Below are 18,211 nucleotides of genomic sequence, written 5' to 3'. Positions count from 1 at the left end.
TCTCTTCTGACAAAATTATGCTAATTCAATTCTGCAATCAGTTTTTTTTTTTTTTTTGAAAGTTAGTTTAATATTATACATGTGTCTATTTTTTTTTACTTATTATTTTTTTATTTTTATAAATATTAGCTGGACCGGAAAGTAATGTCGTTTCGGTGAATTTGATATTAGTTATCAAGATTTCATTTTTAATCAATAATGTATTCACCCTCGTTGGCAACAACCTCTTCAATGCCGAATCGAAAATGAATCTAAATGGATCGGGGGGGGGGAATGAATTGGTTTTTAAGACTAACGAAAATTTAGTGGGCCGTAACAACATTACTTTCTGGTCCCCTTAATACTCTAGCTTTTGCATTACCTGTATAATATTATAGGACAGTAACGTTATTGTCACAGTATTTTAATATGAACAGTATTTTAAACAATAATATTCAATAACAAAAATCTTTTTAAAAAATCTCGAAGCAGGTACTACCACTTTGACATAGAATTTTCATTAAACATATTTTTCATACTTTTTTCATTAGTTTGTATCAATTTAGGTCAAAATAAGTGAAAAGTATTATATTTAGAATTTTAATAATTTATGGTTATGCAATAATGCAACGCTGCATTTTTTTATTTTTTTTTATAGAAAAGTAAAATCTTCTAAACACTACTCACTTCCAAAGAATATTTTTTTCTAATTTGATCTTATTTGCAGCTATTAGGATCTAAGAGAAACAATTATTCATCATTGAAATTTCGTTAATTTACAAAATCAATTATTGATAAGTTTTTGAATAAGAATGATAAAACATTTTTTCAAACTACTTTTTGGATTTTACATTTTACTATACAAATATAATTCCGGTGATCTAACAGATTTTTTTTTAAGTAACTGGTAGTCTGTTTTTATAATTAAAAAAATACCGAAATATGTATTTGCGTGTAATTAGAGCACCAGAAAAACATTATGTAAAAGAGACATCGATGTCTCATCTGCGTCAAAGGGTTAAATGATTTATCCAAAATTGCTAACTGCTTTAGATTTTTTAGCTCTAAATTTATATTTTTAAATTTTTCGTAAGTTCTAAATGCCACTAAGTTCTATTAGGCTGAATAATTGCGTATCCCCAAAAGTTTGTTAAAAACTTAAAAGCAATTCAAGCAAACGAAAATCAAAAATCTTAACTAAAAAAACCAAGGATACCTCTAAATTCATTCTTTCAGTAATTTTATAATTGTTTAATTTTAATTGAACAGGGGGAGGACTTATCTTTTTAATTGATTTTCTGAACATACATCGAAATTACCTCTTAATCAGTAAACTTAAATCAGATGTATAATTTCATCATTTAGATGTCGCAACGTGAGAAACTTTTCATTATATGAAAGCATCACTTTCTCAGTTTGTTTATCTTGTCTAGTCTGACGTCTGTTTGAAAAAGAAGAATAAACAACCTTCAAATTCATCACTTTAACCTCTTTCCCCAGCTATCTTCAGCGCAAATCAAAATGTGTTGATTTATTTCGGCGGATGGATCGTTTTCTGGACGCGCCTCGCATTTCCAATCTTTCCTGGAAGGTGTGCACAGCGTGACGATTTACAGAGAGCTATTCTTCTATTTCACCTTCTCGCTTTATTTATTTATTACTTTTATCGTCTGTTTCCCCCTCCCCCCCATTCTTTATCTTTCTTTTTTTATATTCTTTCAGGAAAAAGAGAGTTAAAAGTTCTGGGCAAAACTCGTTCGTTCCATACTTTTCAAATCAAATTTGCGCATGAGTGACACTCATTTTTATTTATTTATTTTTTAACGAAGAAGTTAATCAAATATGCTGCATAAAAAAAGAATCTCACTCCTTTTCCTTTCACTGTGGCGTAAATAACACCTTCGAATTGCTTATAGGATATGATTCTAATCAGAGATTAGTAAAATATTATAAAATATTGCACTTATTCATAACAATTCTCTTCATTGTTAGCATAACTTATTAAATTACTTATTTACTCCTACTTATACCCTGGCACTACAATTTATGTACGGTCCTCGCCTTACAGTCCATACCGTCTACAGTAGCCGCAACAATTCCAAATTATTAAATTAAAATACATAAATGCATACTTAATTAAAAATGTTACATTATTTAGAAACTGTAATTATAAGATAAATGATTATTTTTGAATTTATTAAATTACAAGATTACAAAATGAATTTGTAAAAGAAAATGCTAATTAGGGTCCTAATAGCATATTTGAACACAAGCTCCTCAAATCGCTACTGCTCTCCGATCATTTTTTTAAGAGAAGGATGCTAATTATTTTTTTTTTCTGTCAAAAATATTATTGATTGAGTTGGACACGAAAAATATTAGTTTCAAAAAGCAGTCTCATTTGCAGGAACCATTTATAATTAGTTTACTTTTCAATGCATAAAATGAATGACGAAAAAAAATAATACTAAATAAATAAGTGCGGAACAAAGCAGCAGTCTACGGAATGCAGGTTTCGTATTACATACTTATGTAAAAGTACAGGACGAAAGAATTAAGAAAAAAAAAAAAAAAAAAAAAAAAAANAAAAAAAAAAAAAAAAAAAAAAAAAAAAAAAAAAAAAAAAAAAAAAGACCTTGGAAAACTTTTGATTAAATTATTCGATTTACACGTTCTAGGTCTCGGTGTTAATGGTTCTAGGGGGTGACCTCAAATATGCTAATTAATTCATGAATATGATGTTTTTAGTTACGAAATCAGACACAAAAACATACTTTCTCGGAATAAACATACCTTTTAGATATAGGGGGTAGCTGCTATCTGGAAAATATTGTCCCAATGGTTTGGTAAACAGACCGCAAAAGTTTAGATCCCTTAATATTAATTTTATTTTTTAAACGAAAACTTTTTAAACGAATCCAAAATTTTTTACACACTATTCTAAAATTCGTTTATCCAAAGATAATTTCATGGAAAAAATAACTTTTACAATACATCAATTATTTTTTATTATTTTATTTTTCATTATTTTATTTTTTATTATTTTATTTTTCATTATTTTATTTTTTATTATTTCATTTTCTATTATTTTATTATTTATTATTTTATTTAATAATGATCGGAAAAGTTTCGAATTGTAAGGTATTGCTGTATCTAATCATTTAGTTAAAAAGTAGGAATGTATTAAGTTTATTTCCGTTAACTTCAAATTAATGCTTATTGAATTTTTAAAACGATATTTAATTGGATTCGAGATACAATTACTTTAAATTCTGACTCAGTTTTCCAATGCGATCGGAAAGGAACTCTTTATCTATCTCAATCTTTTTTTCTAGGGGTGAGTTTTTTCTTGCCTATTAAACAGAACAGAGGTAGACATAGTTAGACCACATACTTAGTCATCATTATAGAAAACAAATTCAATAAAAAGAAGATCATTTGTTTAATTGGACTAATCTCTGAAGTTATTATTATTTAATTTTCGTTTTATTTCAAACACGTAATGTATCTCTCTTCTCGTGTTAGAGTTGTTTCTAATTTATCATTATGTAGCATACATTTAAAAAGTAAAAGAACACGAGCCTGCCAGGATTCGAACCTGGAATCTCCTGATCCGTAGTCAGGCGCGTTATCCGTTGCGCCACAGGCCCTCGATTTAGCAAAGAGAGTGGATAATAATGTTGAAAAAATTTTAACTGTCGAAATATTTATTAGCTATCCAGGTTATCAAACTAAGGTAAACAACGTTAAAGAGCACAAAAATATATTATTTTTAGCACAAAGGTCGCCCACTTGTGTATTTATCCAGGTTATCCTTGCAATCAAAACACTTTTATTTCTATTTAAAATATATTGGTGTACAAGTCTCCACTTTCACACTGGTAGATTTAAAGAACAAGTTAACATTTAAAAACATTACAATATTTCACTGTTGTAATATACTAGCTTTTAGTTTTTTTTTCTCCTTAAAAAACGGGTTTTATTCTTTCCGAGATACTCCATTGATATTATTCTCTTTTTTTTCTTTCTTACTTTTTAAGAATTTTTTTCATTTCTATTGTTTTTGTTGTTATGCAGGCCATTAAGGCACGGGGTTGCGCTTGTTGCTGTTTTCCAGTGGCGCCATCTATTTTCAAGACTTTGGCTTCTGCCACACCCTTACGTCATATCCATTTATACGGTGGACCCATTCATACATCCATTCATTCATCTACACAGATCGTAATTTCGACCTAAACCAAAGAATGATCAATATCCTATCCAGTTTAACCAGAAGTAAAATTTGTTACGGAAACAGGGAGGATTTCGATACCCGACAGAATTATCGCGCACACCAGTCACCATTTATTAAACGGGGACTCTTCAGCCGGCTGGATTCGAACTCCAGTTCTCGCGAATGGGGATCCAGCGCTCTACCATTTAAGCTATTCTGGCCTCTTTTTTTCTCCCTTCTTCTTACAATAACATTCAATGTTTGCATCATACGGGCAATGACTCAGATACTAGAAGCTAATATGGTGAGAAAATATCTATAGAAACCAAATTTTATTTTTGATTCATCATATTTTATGCGCTGTAAAGAATTTTAGAGTAGCTCGACACCGAAAATCGTGGCAACTACTTTATACCTAAGCTTTTTAGAACAAAGGACAGTTCCTGAAACACCAAGCATGGTCTTTTACACTAGTTGGAGTAAAATAGCTGCCACCACTTTCGTTATTCAGTGACACTAATATTTGTAATTACAGTAAAATAAGATACATATACTACAAAACAATCAGTAAAATTCTTACAAAACAATATAAAGTAAGAATCGTTAAGTGGGTTTCGTATATACAGTAACTTTTAAAATAAAATTAGTTTGCAAGTCAAAGATACAAATAGTACGAAGAGAAAATTAAGACAAATTCGTGCGAGTAATACATTATAAAATTATATAATGTAATTTACTGAGACTTAGAAATTAAAATATAAGTATCCTTATTACACTATTAAAAAAATACACAATTAAAATAATTTTGCGGCAAACTTTTGTTTTTGTTTATGCAAAGCAGCATTAATGATATCAACAAACTCATGCCAACTCGTAATCGATTACAGACAGTATAAAAAGTGCTCTTAACAGTGTTGTTTTCGGTAGCGAAGATATATAACGTCTGACGTGAATTCATGTGTGTTTAGCGTACTTCTATTGTAAGTGTTTTAGATTTAAGAGGACACTATTCCACGAGAGAAACTTTTCATCGTAAATTTTCATTCGCCCTCTATAATTTAAAAGAAAGAAGAAGTAAGTTCAGGAAAACCTAGAGTAAGGCATGAAGTTTCAAATACTGTAAAAAAAAATTCAAAATATCAAAATGAAAATGAATTTAAGAAAAGATAACTTAGGATTACGCAATGGGACATTTCTCTTCCAACAATTTGCTTGCATTTTGATATTTCGAATTCTTTTTTCTTTCAGCATTTGAAACTTATTCTAGGTTTGCCTGAAATCACTTTTCCTATACTCTAAATTTTAAGTTACTGAGGGAGATGAAAAATATTAGCAACGAAAAGTTTCTAATGGCATCCTCTTTACTACACTTTTTAAATTGTATATGAAAGCTCGATTTAGTTTTAATTGGAAATAAAGTGTTTCATTTAGACAATCGTTTGAGTTGTTCAACATCAAATTTGTAGAGATAGATAGAACATCACAATTTTTACAGCGTATAGTTACACTACATGCATTTTTTAGATGAACAAACAAGAAGCCCAGGATTTTTATGTCTCTACTTTACATGGTGTTGCTTTGTAGTGGTGTGTTGGAGAATATGCGACTTTTCAATTAAATAAAGTAATTATGCGATTTTGAAATGAAAAAAATAAGTAAATAATAATGCGTTCCTTTGTTTCTCCAGCAACTGAATTTGCTAATTATAATTCTTTTTATTATTATTTGTGATATGTGTGAATTACAGTTTCAGATATTAAATTTTGGTGCCTGCTATAAAATTTTAGAGTTAATAAAACTCTGTTTTATGATAGGGGTGACACTTATCAAACTTATTCTCTTAAATCACCTTTTGAAACCCTCATGGGGAGTTCTTTATTGTGCGGTTTCATCCACACTTATTTTTTATCCCTGTTCAATACAGCTTCACGTGACTCTTTGTAGACAGTACTCGACAATACATTCTAAAAGTACTTTCATACTTTTCAAAATTTATTTGTCGTATATTTTGGTGTATAAGTCGACCCCCTATTGGTGTATGTTGGGTGTATAAGTAGAACGCAGAAGAAACCAAATATGAAAATTTCTATTTTACTATAAATTCTTTTAAAAATTGTGGAATTTCGAATTTTTTGAAAGGGGATGAAGAGGATTTTTTGTGGTACTCAGCAGATGAGGGTGAAATAGAATCTATCGCTTCGTGGGATCCGTAAGACGGCACTATTAATGTTATTGAATCCCACACAAATGATGTTCTGAATTTTTTAAAATTTAGCCCTATAGTATGTTTCAGAAGTTTTTATTGTCTTATATTTTTTGAATACTCTTGAATAAATTATATTAACTTTACCTATTCTTACACTTTTTTTTCCTTAATCGTAATTTAGAGTATTGTTTCTAAACAATCTTTATATATTAGGAAAATATGATAAGAGAAAATGCAAAAAATTAAAATTTTATTGTATATAGCATATTAAAAATTGTTTTTGAATAAATTGTTTTTGAAAAAAAAGTTTTGAAAAATTAATATTAGAAATTGTTTTGTAAAAATTGTTTTGAAAAACTGATATTAAAAATTGTTTTTGCAGGAATTTTTTTTTTCTATTTTATTATAAAATCTTTTACAAATTGTGGAATTTTGAGCTTTTTATTGTGTTATATTTTTGAAATACTCTTTCTATTCTTAATCATAATTTCTATTTCTTAAAGTAATTTAGAGTATTGTTTGTAAGAAAATCTTTATATATAAAGAAAAAGCAAAAAATTCAAATTTAATTAATTGCATATACGGTATTAAAAACCGTTTTTATAATTGGTAAATTGATGCAGAGTTATTTATATCTATCTCATTGTTCATAATGCATCAATATTTGACGATCAACGAATGTCCGATTTTATTATTGGTGTATAAGTTGACCTTCTGATAATCGTAAAATTTTGGGTGTTTAAAAAGTCAACTTATACACAGCGATATATGGTATTTATTATTATTATTTTTTTAAAAATAAATATTAAATTAGAATTTTGTAGAGTTTTTATTTCGAGTAAGATGTATTTAGTATTTGCATTTTAATTGTAAAGTATTTCCTGGTTTTCTTTGAATTGTAACCGAAATATTACAACTAATGAAAATAAAAAGCGCATCTTTTAATAGGTAAAGATCATGATAAAAAGTTCAGAAATCAAACAATTCCAAAGAAAAAGAAATGAATAATTGTTTACTTTAATATTATTAGATCATTAGCAATTGGAGTTATGGAAATTACAATTAGTTTTTATGGTATTTGTACATAAAATCAAAATTATTCCAATTCGCTACGTTTGAAAAAAATTGAATGGTCTTATGATGACTCCTGAAAAATAAATTGAATTTAAAAATATCACAGAGATGTCTCCGGGGAATATAACAGCAACTGAGAGCTGAAATAAAATCTCAATTTCATAGTCATCTTTTCTGTAGTTTTACCATGAATATCAGTACAAAGGAGAAAAACAGAATTGAAGGGCTGGGGTAACAGAACTGAAAACTTTAAACATATAGAGAAATCAATATTCTTTCGCTTTTATGAACTACTTTTTTGGTACTTTCTTACAAAACAAAAGTACGCAAGTCTAAACATTCAGTCTTATCCAATATACGAAAATAGGAAGATAGCATGATTGTATTTGAAAATAGCATGATATGTTTTTTTTTTTCGTGTTTCGTAAAATACATTTCGCTTTTGGAAAACAACACTGACAGAATTTAAACGATTAAAATGTCAAGCTAACTACAAATAGTCACAATAACAAAGATCATTTTTTAGCCAAAATTGTTTCTAAGGTTGTAGAAAACCCTTTTTTTTTTAATTTTTTAATCTAAATCAAAAATAACATTTGAAACCTTTTTTTAAAAAATGTTTTTAGTTTCCATTCTATTCCATTCAATTTTCCTTTCAATTTTTTCTTTCCATTTGGATTTTAATTTATTTCTTTATTTCATTTTTTCAAAGTAAAAAAATTCCATTTCTATTAAAAATGGAATATTATATAGAAAAGAAATCGGTATTGTTTTACCCCATTGTTTTTCATAAATAATCGAAAAAAGTTACCAAAAATACAAATTTGTAAAAATATTTGAACAACGACTATGTAACCAACTTACCTCTAAACAGTAATTTCTCACCCAAGGTTTGTCCATTAAAAAAAAAAAAAATCTGTTGACAAATAGGAAATTCAGGAAAGGGCCTTAAAATTAATAATAAATGTCAGAAAGTTAATAAATATGCACGATAGACTACTGAATTGAGAGTGACGAGGAATTCTATTGCAGAGAAAGCCAAAAATCACCCAGAAGAGCTGGAAAAGAAGAAGTCGAAGACTACTGAATTGTCAAACAGTGAAACTAGCAAGAACATGGTAAGTGTATAATATTATTTAATACTTGTATATTGCATCAATAATTTCAATATTTCCACTTATCTTTATTACATTTTTTCATCAATAATTGCAATAATATAAATCAACTGTTTATATTTTAATTAATAGTCATCTAATTAATAAATATTTATAGTCAATTAATATTGAACAGAAATTGTTTCCATTTGATTAAGTGTTTCCATAAAAAGAAAAAAAAAAAAGATTTTAGTGATATACAAAAAAGATGAAAGAGTTAGTCAATGCTATTCAACAAGTGCGACATTTTCATATACATTTATTACATTGTATCACCATTAATTTGTAAAATGTGGAATATTTTTTATTTCATTTTTATTTAATTGATAATCCAAACTTAAGTTAAGAAAAAGTAAGTAAATAAATGAAGGCCTTTTCTGTTTTATAGTTAGTTATGGCCTTAAGAGAAGGCAATTAAACCTATTACGACCCTTCATAAAACCCTTAAGAAACAAATTTTATGGAAACTATATTCATAATTTTTTTTTCTTGGCGCCATCTATTTCTATATTCGTCGATTATAGTTAAGATTTTAGTGTATTGAATTTCCTTAAAAAATATTTTTAAAAGATATTATTAAAAATGTGCTTTGCATAAAAACAAACTCTTTCAGAGCTAAAAGCAACAACTAATGAAATTTAAATATGTATCACTCCAGACAAAGAGTAATAAAGGGAAATTCAAGACAAAATATTTATATTTTATGATAATGAGACCAAATATGTACATACATTTTTTAAAATTTATATACAATTGATAATAAACTACCAACTGAGAATTCTTTGATTATTATTATACAGAAACGGACAATGGTCTGTATTCAGTTTTGTTAATCCCCATACAGTCATTCTTTTCTTTGAAATAATATTGAAAAAAAAAATATTCCCCTTTTAATTTCAAAAGAACTATGACCCGAGCCTGCCAGGATTCGAACCTGGAATCTCCTGATCCGTAGTCAGGCGCGTTATCCGTTGCGCCACAGGCCCCCGCGATGCGTTTCAAGTAGTAAAAAATTAATAAGCATCAAATGTGTTAGTGCAGGTGCTTCTAAAGCGTATGCTTTAAAGTGCCGAAGTAATCTAAGGGGGGAAGCGAAATCCATACAATTTCAACTATAATATTATTTCCTTAATCGTAATCTGCTTCGTTTCAAAGGAAAAAGCATCAACATTTTTTTTAAAATTGACTTTTGGATGTCCAAGTTATGAAAGTGAAAGAGTTTTGAGAGTTCACATTGCCTTTGCTGCTATGCGTCTATTTGAAGCTGGGTTCTTAACAGTCTGTTATTGTTCGAATGCGCAAATATCGCTCAAAAAGAAATTCGGAAAGAAAAAGAAAATTGCGAGAAGCTACGTGAAAATACGCCATATCACAATTTTAATGTTATTCAATGAACTGCTAGTTCACCCACGGCACTAAATAAATTTCCAATATTTCCGAAAATTCGTGGTAATTTCTTTTTATTTATATTTGCTTTTATGTTTTTACTATATGCTATTATAAATACACTATTGTAAATAAAATTAGAATACTTGATGGTTTTCAAGTATGAGCTTTTATTCTCAATACTTACTTCATAACTGTTTTATAGTCTAGTGTGTGCTGTGCTATGCAGGGTTTGATCAAGAAAAGCGGAAGTCTTACTCAGAACTGTGAGAGGCGCATTGAGTGCTAATTTAAACCAAATTTACATGTTGTTTAATCATGAAGAGTTTTTAAAATATTTATAACATAAGTAAATTACGCTATGTTAGTAAATTTAAGCTGTTGTGAAGCAATGAAACATGGAACAATAGTTTTATAATTTCATTCCATGCATTATTTACTTTAGAAAATGATTGCAAAATGTATCAGCACTCTAATTAAACGCTTGTTTATGTTTTGTATGCATCTCGTTTCATGAGATAAATATCTAAAATAGAGAAAAATAAATAATTTTGAACAAATAAGTTGCTGATAAGTCCACATGAACTAAATGTTTGAGCTTTGAGGTAATCTTAAACATTTTATTCTTCTTTCTTTCTTTTCTTTATTTTAAAATCAATATGAATTTGTTTAAAAAGTAACCATTCTACTCAAAATAATAATAATCATTTAAGGAAAAAATATATGAAAGTAACAAAAGAGTGTTTCCTTAAATTACTATTTATTTTCTTAGAATCTAGAATTGTTTCATTTTTTCGGAAACCCCAATTGGTTAAAAAAATAATAAATCATAAATAAATAAAAATATGACATAGTTTCAAATGATATAATATTTAATACATTCTTTCTTATTTGTAAAATAAGTAAAATGAAAATATATATATATTTATTTATTTTAGTAATCATATGTTTGGGAAAATATAGTAAACGGTTTAAAAGATTTTTTCTATTGAAAAATAAATTCCAAAAGTAGATATCAGTAAATACTTAATATGTTTAAAAATAAAAAAAGAGCAATGGAACATTTATTCAAAACTATGGATGCACAGAAGTACAAGTAATTAATAATTTTGTATAAAATATATGAACTATTATTTTTCTTATTATTTTTAATAAGCGATTTAAATTACTTTTTTGAGCCGTTATGAGATGAATCATTTTACGTGTAATTTTTTAATGCATACATTATTACTCCGATGTTTTTAAATAATTAAAACTAACTAACTGAATTAAAAAATTTTATTATTCTACTGTACAGTAACATTTTGATAATTATTTTCTTTCTTTCTGTTTTATTTAATATTACTTAATATTTAATTCTTTTTAATTTGATTTTCTTTGTTACTAATGATTTATTCATTTTTTAAAATTTCATTTGCAGATCCAATTGAGAAATATAAATTTTTTTATTTAATATTTATCTAAATTTTTTCTTCTAAATTTTAATTTTAAGCTAAAAGCATTTACGTTTTTCCTTTTTCATAACATTTGCACAAAATTGATTTTACCATGATGATAATATTAATTTTAACTTGATACAATAAAGTAATACTCTTCATAATATTTGTATTGAAGTTACAGAAAATTAATTCAATCATGTTTGTATTAAAAACTAAAATACCTAGCGTGTTTTTGTGGTTGTTGACCTTGCACGCCTCCTCTGTGTACTCTGACTGACAGAAAAAGAAAAAAATTTTACTCCACTATTTCTTATTAAAGGAATTCTTTAGTTTACAATCTAGGTAATTGGTGATGTCTCTGCGCATGTGCGAACACTTGCTTTTGTATATTTACTGTTTCGCTTTCAAAATATTTAGATTTTTAGATTCAAATAGTTAGATTTTGGTTCACTTCAAAATATTTATATTTTGACCATTCTTTTCATGGTATTAAAAAAAAAGAAAGAAAGGAAATACTAAGAACACGATTTCCCTTTTGTAATTAGACATTTTTTTTTAGGAATATTGAGATAAAAACGTTTTCCAAGTTTGCAATTACAACTACAAGATCTATAAAAATATCTTTTAATGCTAAAAATGTTTACTAAGCGTAATTTTGATCTCAACTAACATATTTTTTTGAAAATTAAAATTGGAACTAAATTTTTATTTTCATTTCGAACTATACATAACCAACTTGATTGTTTCATTTTTTGGTTTTGATTTTCTCTCTAACACTTAATAATTTCTTAATAATTTATTTTATTTTATTTTCGTTATTTATTTATTGTGCTTTCGGATAGCTGTATATTTTTTCAATCTTTGTCATGTAATTTCTATTTCGATGCGTACTGTAGTTGTTTGAAGTATCAAGTACTGGAAACATTTGTAATTTTTCTGTTAGATAGATAAGAAATTTTTTTGCATTGCTTTTATTTATTTTTTTTCCTTTTTTACGTTTCTTATTTCTATGGAACAGCTTTTTATGTATCAAATCTCTTTACAAATTAGTCAACTGTTAAATTGATTCTAGAGTATGATTTCTGGATGGGCTTTAATCCGTACCTCCGTCCTATCTACGTCAATGATTGGAATTGTTTCCAATGAGTTTGCGACTCCTTCCTGTAGATTGGATTGATATGAAAATCGTGTTTTAATAGTTCAGAAGTAGGATACTGTCATACTTTTACGATCTAGCGCATGCCTACACAACCTAACGAAATTTACAGTGGTAAACTTCGTCTGATGCAGTAACAAAAGTATAAAATAGCAAAGGTACAATCAAAAATATAGTCCCAATATGCGATCCGCCTTACTAAAATGTGAAATTACTTGAAAGATCAATAGGTGGCGCCACTAAAATTTTGAACGATGTAGAAAATTTTTTAAAAATATAATATATATTAAATAAATAAAAAACTTGATAAAGATAAAATATGCTATAAATAAAACGTGATAAAAAAACAGTAAAAAATACATGATGAAAATGTGTAAAACCACCATTCCAACAGCGCCACCTATTGATCCGTAAAGTAACTACATCGGTCGATAGCATATTGGAAGTAAACCCAAACAAAAAAGAAGAAGAAAAGAGGAAAGGCATCTAAGGCACCACAGAAAACTGAAATTCAAAATAATTTTTATTCTAAGAAAATAAACCTCTTGAGAAAGCGCTTAAATTTATAAAAGATCAACAATGAGCAACGTGATAAGTGGTAAGTGCATAATCTTGAAAAGGGTATAAATATAAATGCCAATCAACAAAGGAGTGCAATCAATCAAATATAATCAAATATTTTTTAGTTGTGTGATTACAGTATAATTTTGAATAATTCTTTGAATAAAAGCACCTTAAAAATTTATTTCAGAAAAGTAATACACAAATGTTTAGTTATTTTAAGAACTACTAAGGATTAAATTTTAAACTTAGAATCATTATTTTATTCTCCTCCTTTGATTAAATATTTTTTTAACACATTCATTATCTGTTTAATGCAAAATTTCATTGTATGTGAAGTTATAAAAATACATTAAGTAAAAAGAGTTTATTTATTCTACCTATAAAAAAATTAAATCGCCCATAAAAAAAAATCATAATATTTCAAATTATTTTTTTCTTCTATTTTTTTCATTTACGCATATACACAACTTGTTAAATACATTTTTTCATTCTTGTTTTTTTTATTTTCAATTATTTTATGTGTTTAGTAGTTATTAAAAACAAATTCTGAATAAATTTTTTTTTAAATTTTAAAGGCAAAATATCAATTTAAAACTTAATATTCCATTTTCAGAACATTGACGTTTCAAAGGTACTATTTTTAGATGATGTAGTGATACATATTAATGGGAATATTTGTTATTATTCCTTACTAATTATTATGAAGTTTTCTGTCATATGTCATAAATTCATACGTCTTCGGAGAGAAATACCTTTTAAAAAGTCAAAAATAAAGTTTCAATTGTTTGACTCAATTTTGAAAATTCTATATGTATTGAACTATAATTTGACACTCATTACAAGTTGGATTTGACGTCCTTGGCATGGCTTCGAATGTTCGAAACGCGTGTATGAATCCTTTATTATTTGAAATTTTAGTAATATTTTATGATCAGAACTCCTATGAGAATTTGTAAAACCTTTTTTTTTAAATCTTAAACGATTAAAAATTAACTTTAAATTAACATGATGGAAGAAAATTGAATAAGAAATATATCGTCTTATCTCGAAAAAAAAAATTCGATTGAAAATGATGGACGATTATTCTATTCCACTTACATTTCAAAACAGTCCCATGAAATCGATAAAACAACTTACGGCACTGACAACAAGAGATTGACAATCGTTCCCCTTCTCTGGAAGAACATTTCTTTGTAACAAATCATTGGCTCACTGGATATTGCGTATTTTCCCATCGGATGAAACATGGCACAAAATCGATGCTATTGTTTTGAATCTATGGCTCAAGTAAGAAAGCCTTGGCCCAAAGTGTTTTATTCCCTTTGCGATCACGGCATTTTCGAGATGAAATGAGACTTTTAGATATATCTATCGAACCTGCTGTAGGTATTTTAGTTATTTTAAAATATAGTTTAATGGATTGGAACAAATTTCATGGATTGATTTAAGGAACCGGTTCCAGATATATTAAAGTAAACAAAAACAAATAAAAAACCTAATTGGAAGTTTGAATTTAATAAAATAATATTATAATAATTTAAAAATGTGCAAAGTAAGACTGCAAATTTATTTTCACACGATACACTCATTTCATTACTTCTTTGACGCAGATGGGGCACCGGTGTTCTTTTCATACATATATTTTTTTCCCCTGATGTCTTCTATTGTAATTGCAAGTAAAAATATATTTTGATATTTTTTAATAATAAAAAGCTATCTGATAGTTATTCTGATAGTTATTAAAAATCTGTTAGATTATCGAAATTATGTTTGTTCTGAAACATAAAATTCAAAAAGAAGTAGGAAGAAAAATTTTTTTGTTTCCTTCATATTCGAAAATTTATTAATAATTGAATTAGCAAATTTCAATGATGAATAACCGTTTCTGTTAGATTTAAATAACTGCGAAGAAGTGCAAATTGGAAAAATTATTATTTGGAAAGCCGTGTTTGGAAGATTTTACCTGTAACGCAGAAATAAAAATACTTTATAAACAATATTTTCAAAAAAAAAAAATTATTTGAAATAATAGGAAACAAAGTATTTTGCATTAACATATTGTATTTAACTTACAAACGAGGTTTAGTTACTTAAAGCGCCTGTCCAGTAAACAGGAATATGAATCTAGTTACCGGTGCTGGCACTTTTAAGTGAGGCGGAGCGTTGTTCAGAAACTTTAGTGAAAGTATTTCCAATCTGAATTTAGAATCTGAATTATTCTTATCAATTATACAATTTGTTTAAACTTTCATATACCAACAAATAATATACTAACTGATGTTTCATAATGTATTTCATAAACATAAATTATTAAAATGCTAAGTATAATACTTTTCTCTTATTTTGATCTAAATTAATAATAATAACAAAGAAAGTATGAAAAATGAAATTAATTAAAATTCTGCGTTAAAAGGCTAAAATAAAGTAACTCTTAAGCAAAATTCCAAATGGAAGTTCTAGTTTTTGTAGTAAACTAGTTTAAGAAAGTGACAGAATTCCAAATAGTAGTTCTAGTTAGTGTAAATAAACTAGATTAAGAAAAGCACAGAATTCCAAATGATCGTTCTAGTTAAAAGAACCGACTTAAAAAAAGTGACGAGATTCCAAGTGGTAGTTCTAGTTCGTGTAAATATACTAGTTTAAGAAAGTACTAAAATTCCAAATGATAGTTCTAGATCTTGTAAATAAACCAGTTTAAAAAAAGTGACAAAATGTCAGATAGCAATTTTAGCTTGTGCAAATTAAACAGTTTAAGATAGAGACAGATTTCCAAATGGTGGTGGTGGTACTTATTCCTCTTGGCCTAGAACAAGGCTAGACCAAGTCCAGGAGACCGTTCACCGACAGAAAATCAAACACCATTTGCGGATCCTCCAAAATAAAAATTTTCTCCAGTCCCATACAGGACAGCAAATGATCAGGTGAAGCCTGGTGAGCAATACATTTTAGGCATATAGGGAACGTCTTTTGACCCTGAAAAAATGCTAGTCCGCGGGTATGACCAGTGATTAGTCTTGTGATAGCTGTCTGCAGTTTCCTATCACCTTTTAGCTCCAGGGCAGCCCCAGGACTATTTTGTTGATACCATTCACGACCAGGTGGAATCCTTCAAGTCCTATTATTGTCGGCCTTTACTTTTGCATAGATTTCATTGAATGTTAGAAGGCCACTACTATCTATGGGATCATTGGAGCCCTCCTTGGCCAGATCATTAAAGTGAAGGCTCACGTGGGAGGGGATCCACTGAAGATGTATATCATTGTGATAAGAGTAAGTCATCAAATTGTCGATGATATTTAGGCCAATTCTGTCACTGATGTTTTGCCAATTACTCAGGTATTGAACTGAGCTCTTACTATCCGTGAAGATCCAGATATTCTCTGTACTCTAAATGCAATGGAATTTTCCAATCCAATGGAATTTTCCAAATGGTAGTTACAGTTAGTGAAAATAAACCAGTTTCAGAAAGTGCATGATTCTTTTGATGCCTCTTTTAAAATTTTAAAAACGTTTGCAAATCCAGAGATTAGCATTCTCAGTTTCTTCAGAGTCTACCATCATGAACGTGAGTGGATGTGAAACCATTAGAGAAAACTGAGCAAGATTCTTATAAGAGAGAATTTCGAAGATGCACTGAACAGGCACTAAAGAAATTCAATTTTACGCTTAACTATTTATTAGGCAAAGACTCTAACCATTGCACCTCTTTCAAAAACCATTTATCAAAAATATCAAAAAAAAAGTTTTAAATTTTTTTTTTTGAAAAAAAAAAAAATCAATGCTTCTAAAACATAAGGTCGAATAATTTCAACTGCTCGTATGCCAAATTAACAGAGTTCGGATTTTTAAAATCTTTGAATCCCCTATAAACATGACAACACCATTAATTAACTAAACCATGATGTCACAGTTATGGATCAATGACTTCAATCATCTTTCAGAAACAGGAAAAGAGATTTTTAAGTACAATAATAATCAGGATTGTAGTGTTAATTTTCTTTATTTTTTATTCGAACAGAAACTACTGCACAGTGAGGAGGAAAGGGTAAATCAGAAAATATCAAAGATAATTTTCGGTCAAAAATTGTTATAAGATCTGAAGTTGTCTAAGTTTTTTCTTTTAGGGCTTCCATATTTTTATTAAAATACTATATACAATACGTACTATAAAATAATACTATATACGTACTTTTATTTGCCTACTTATTTTTATTTTTTCGTTCTGAAAAATCAGTATAAAATGTATAAAAATATACAGAGTTATGAATTATTTATTCAAAATTTAAGCATCGAACTGCTTATTATTTTACCCTTAAAAAACCAGAGAAAGAGCTCTAATAGAATAAAATATCCTAATTAGACTATAAAATAGGAATGTAATATTAGATAGAACGATAATTTCGCAACTAGAAAATTCTCAAAATCCAGCACAATTGATGTCTAACTTGCACTTAAGATACGTTAGCCTTCAATTTATTAGTATTACGATCTGATAGTATATCATTTGTATACGAAAATTTATACAAATTATATATTTGATAAGAATAGTTCTGATTCTAAATTAAACATAGGAAATACGTTCATAAAAATTTCTGAGCAAAGTTCCGCCTCGCTAAAAAGTACCAGCGCCGGTAACTAGATTCATGTTCCTGTTTACTGGACAGACGCTATAAGCAACTAAGCCACGGCGCTACGATTGTACGGAATTACAAATGCAAAATACTTTATGTCCTTTTTTCTGTAAGAAACAAATATTTGAAAGTATTGTTTACAAAATAATTTTTATATCCATCACTTTCATGCATAGTTAATTTACATATATTAAAAGTTAAAAGCAGGCATGGGAGAGATTCGAACTCTCGATCTCCTGTTTACTAGACAGGCGCTTTAACCAACTAAGCCACGGCGCCACGAATGTACGGAATTTCAAATGCAAAATACTTTATGTCCTTTTATCTGTGAGAAACAAATATTTGAAAATATTGTTTACGAAATAAATTTTATATCCATCACTTTCATGCATAGTTAATTTACATATAT

General features: G+C 27.9%; 3 non-coding genes across 3 annotated transcripts; all 3 read right to left on the bottom strand.

Moving 5' to 3' along the window:
* Nucleotides 1-3,556: 3,556 nt before the first annotated feature.
* Nucleotides 3,557-3,629, bottom strand: TRNAR-ACG (transfer RNA arginine (anticodon ACG)). The gene has a single exon. It is a non-coding gene; the product is annotated as a tRNA-Arg (tRNA).
* A 5,910-nt stretch (nucleotides 3,630-9,539) lies between these two features.
* TRNAR-ACG (transfer RNA arginine (anticodon ACG)) lies at nucleotides 9,540-9,612 on the bottom strand. The gene has a single exon. It is a non-coding gene; the product is annotated as a tRNA-Arg (tRNA).
* Nucleotides 9,613-18,007: 8,395 nt separating this feature from the next.
* TRNAT-AGU (transfer RNA threonine (anticodon AGU)) lies at nucleotides 18,008-18,081 on the bottom strand. Its single transcript has one exon. It is a non-coding gene; the product is annotated as a tRNA-Thr (tRNA).
* Between the last annotated feature and the right edge of the window lie 130 nt (nucleotides 18,082-18,211).

The sequence above is a fragment of the Parasteatoda tepidariorum genome, chromosome 2 (genome assembly GCF_043381705.1).
Source record: "Parasteatoda tepidariorum isolate YZ-2023 chromosome 2, CAS_Ptep_4.0, whole genome shotgun sequence".
Lineage (NCBI taxonomy): Eukaryota > Metazoa > Arthropoda > Arachnida > Araneae > Theridiidae > Parasteatoda > Parasteatoda tepidariorum.
The sequence above is the reverse complement of the archived record's forward strand: the minus strand, read 5'-3'. Positions and strand labels throughout refer to the sequence as shown.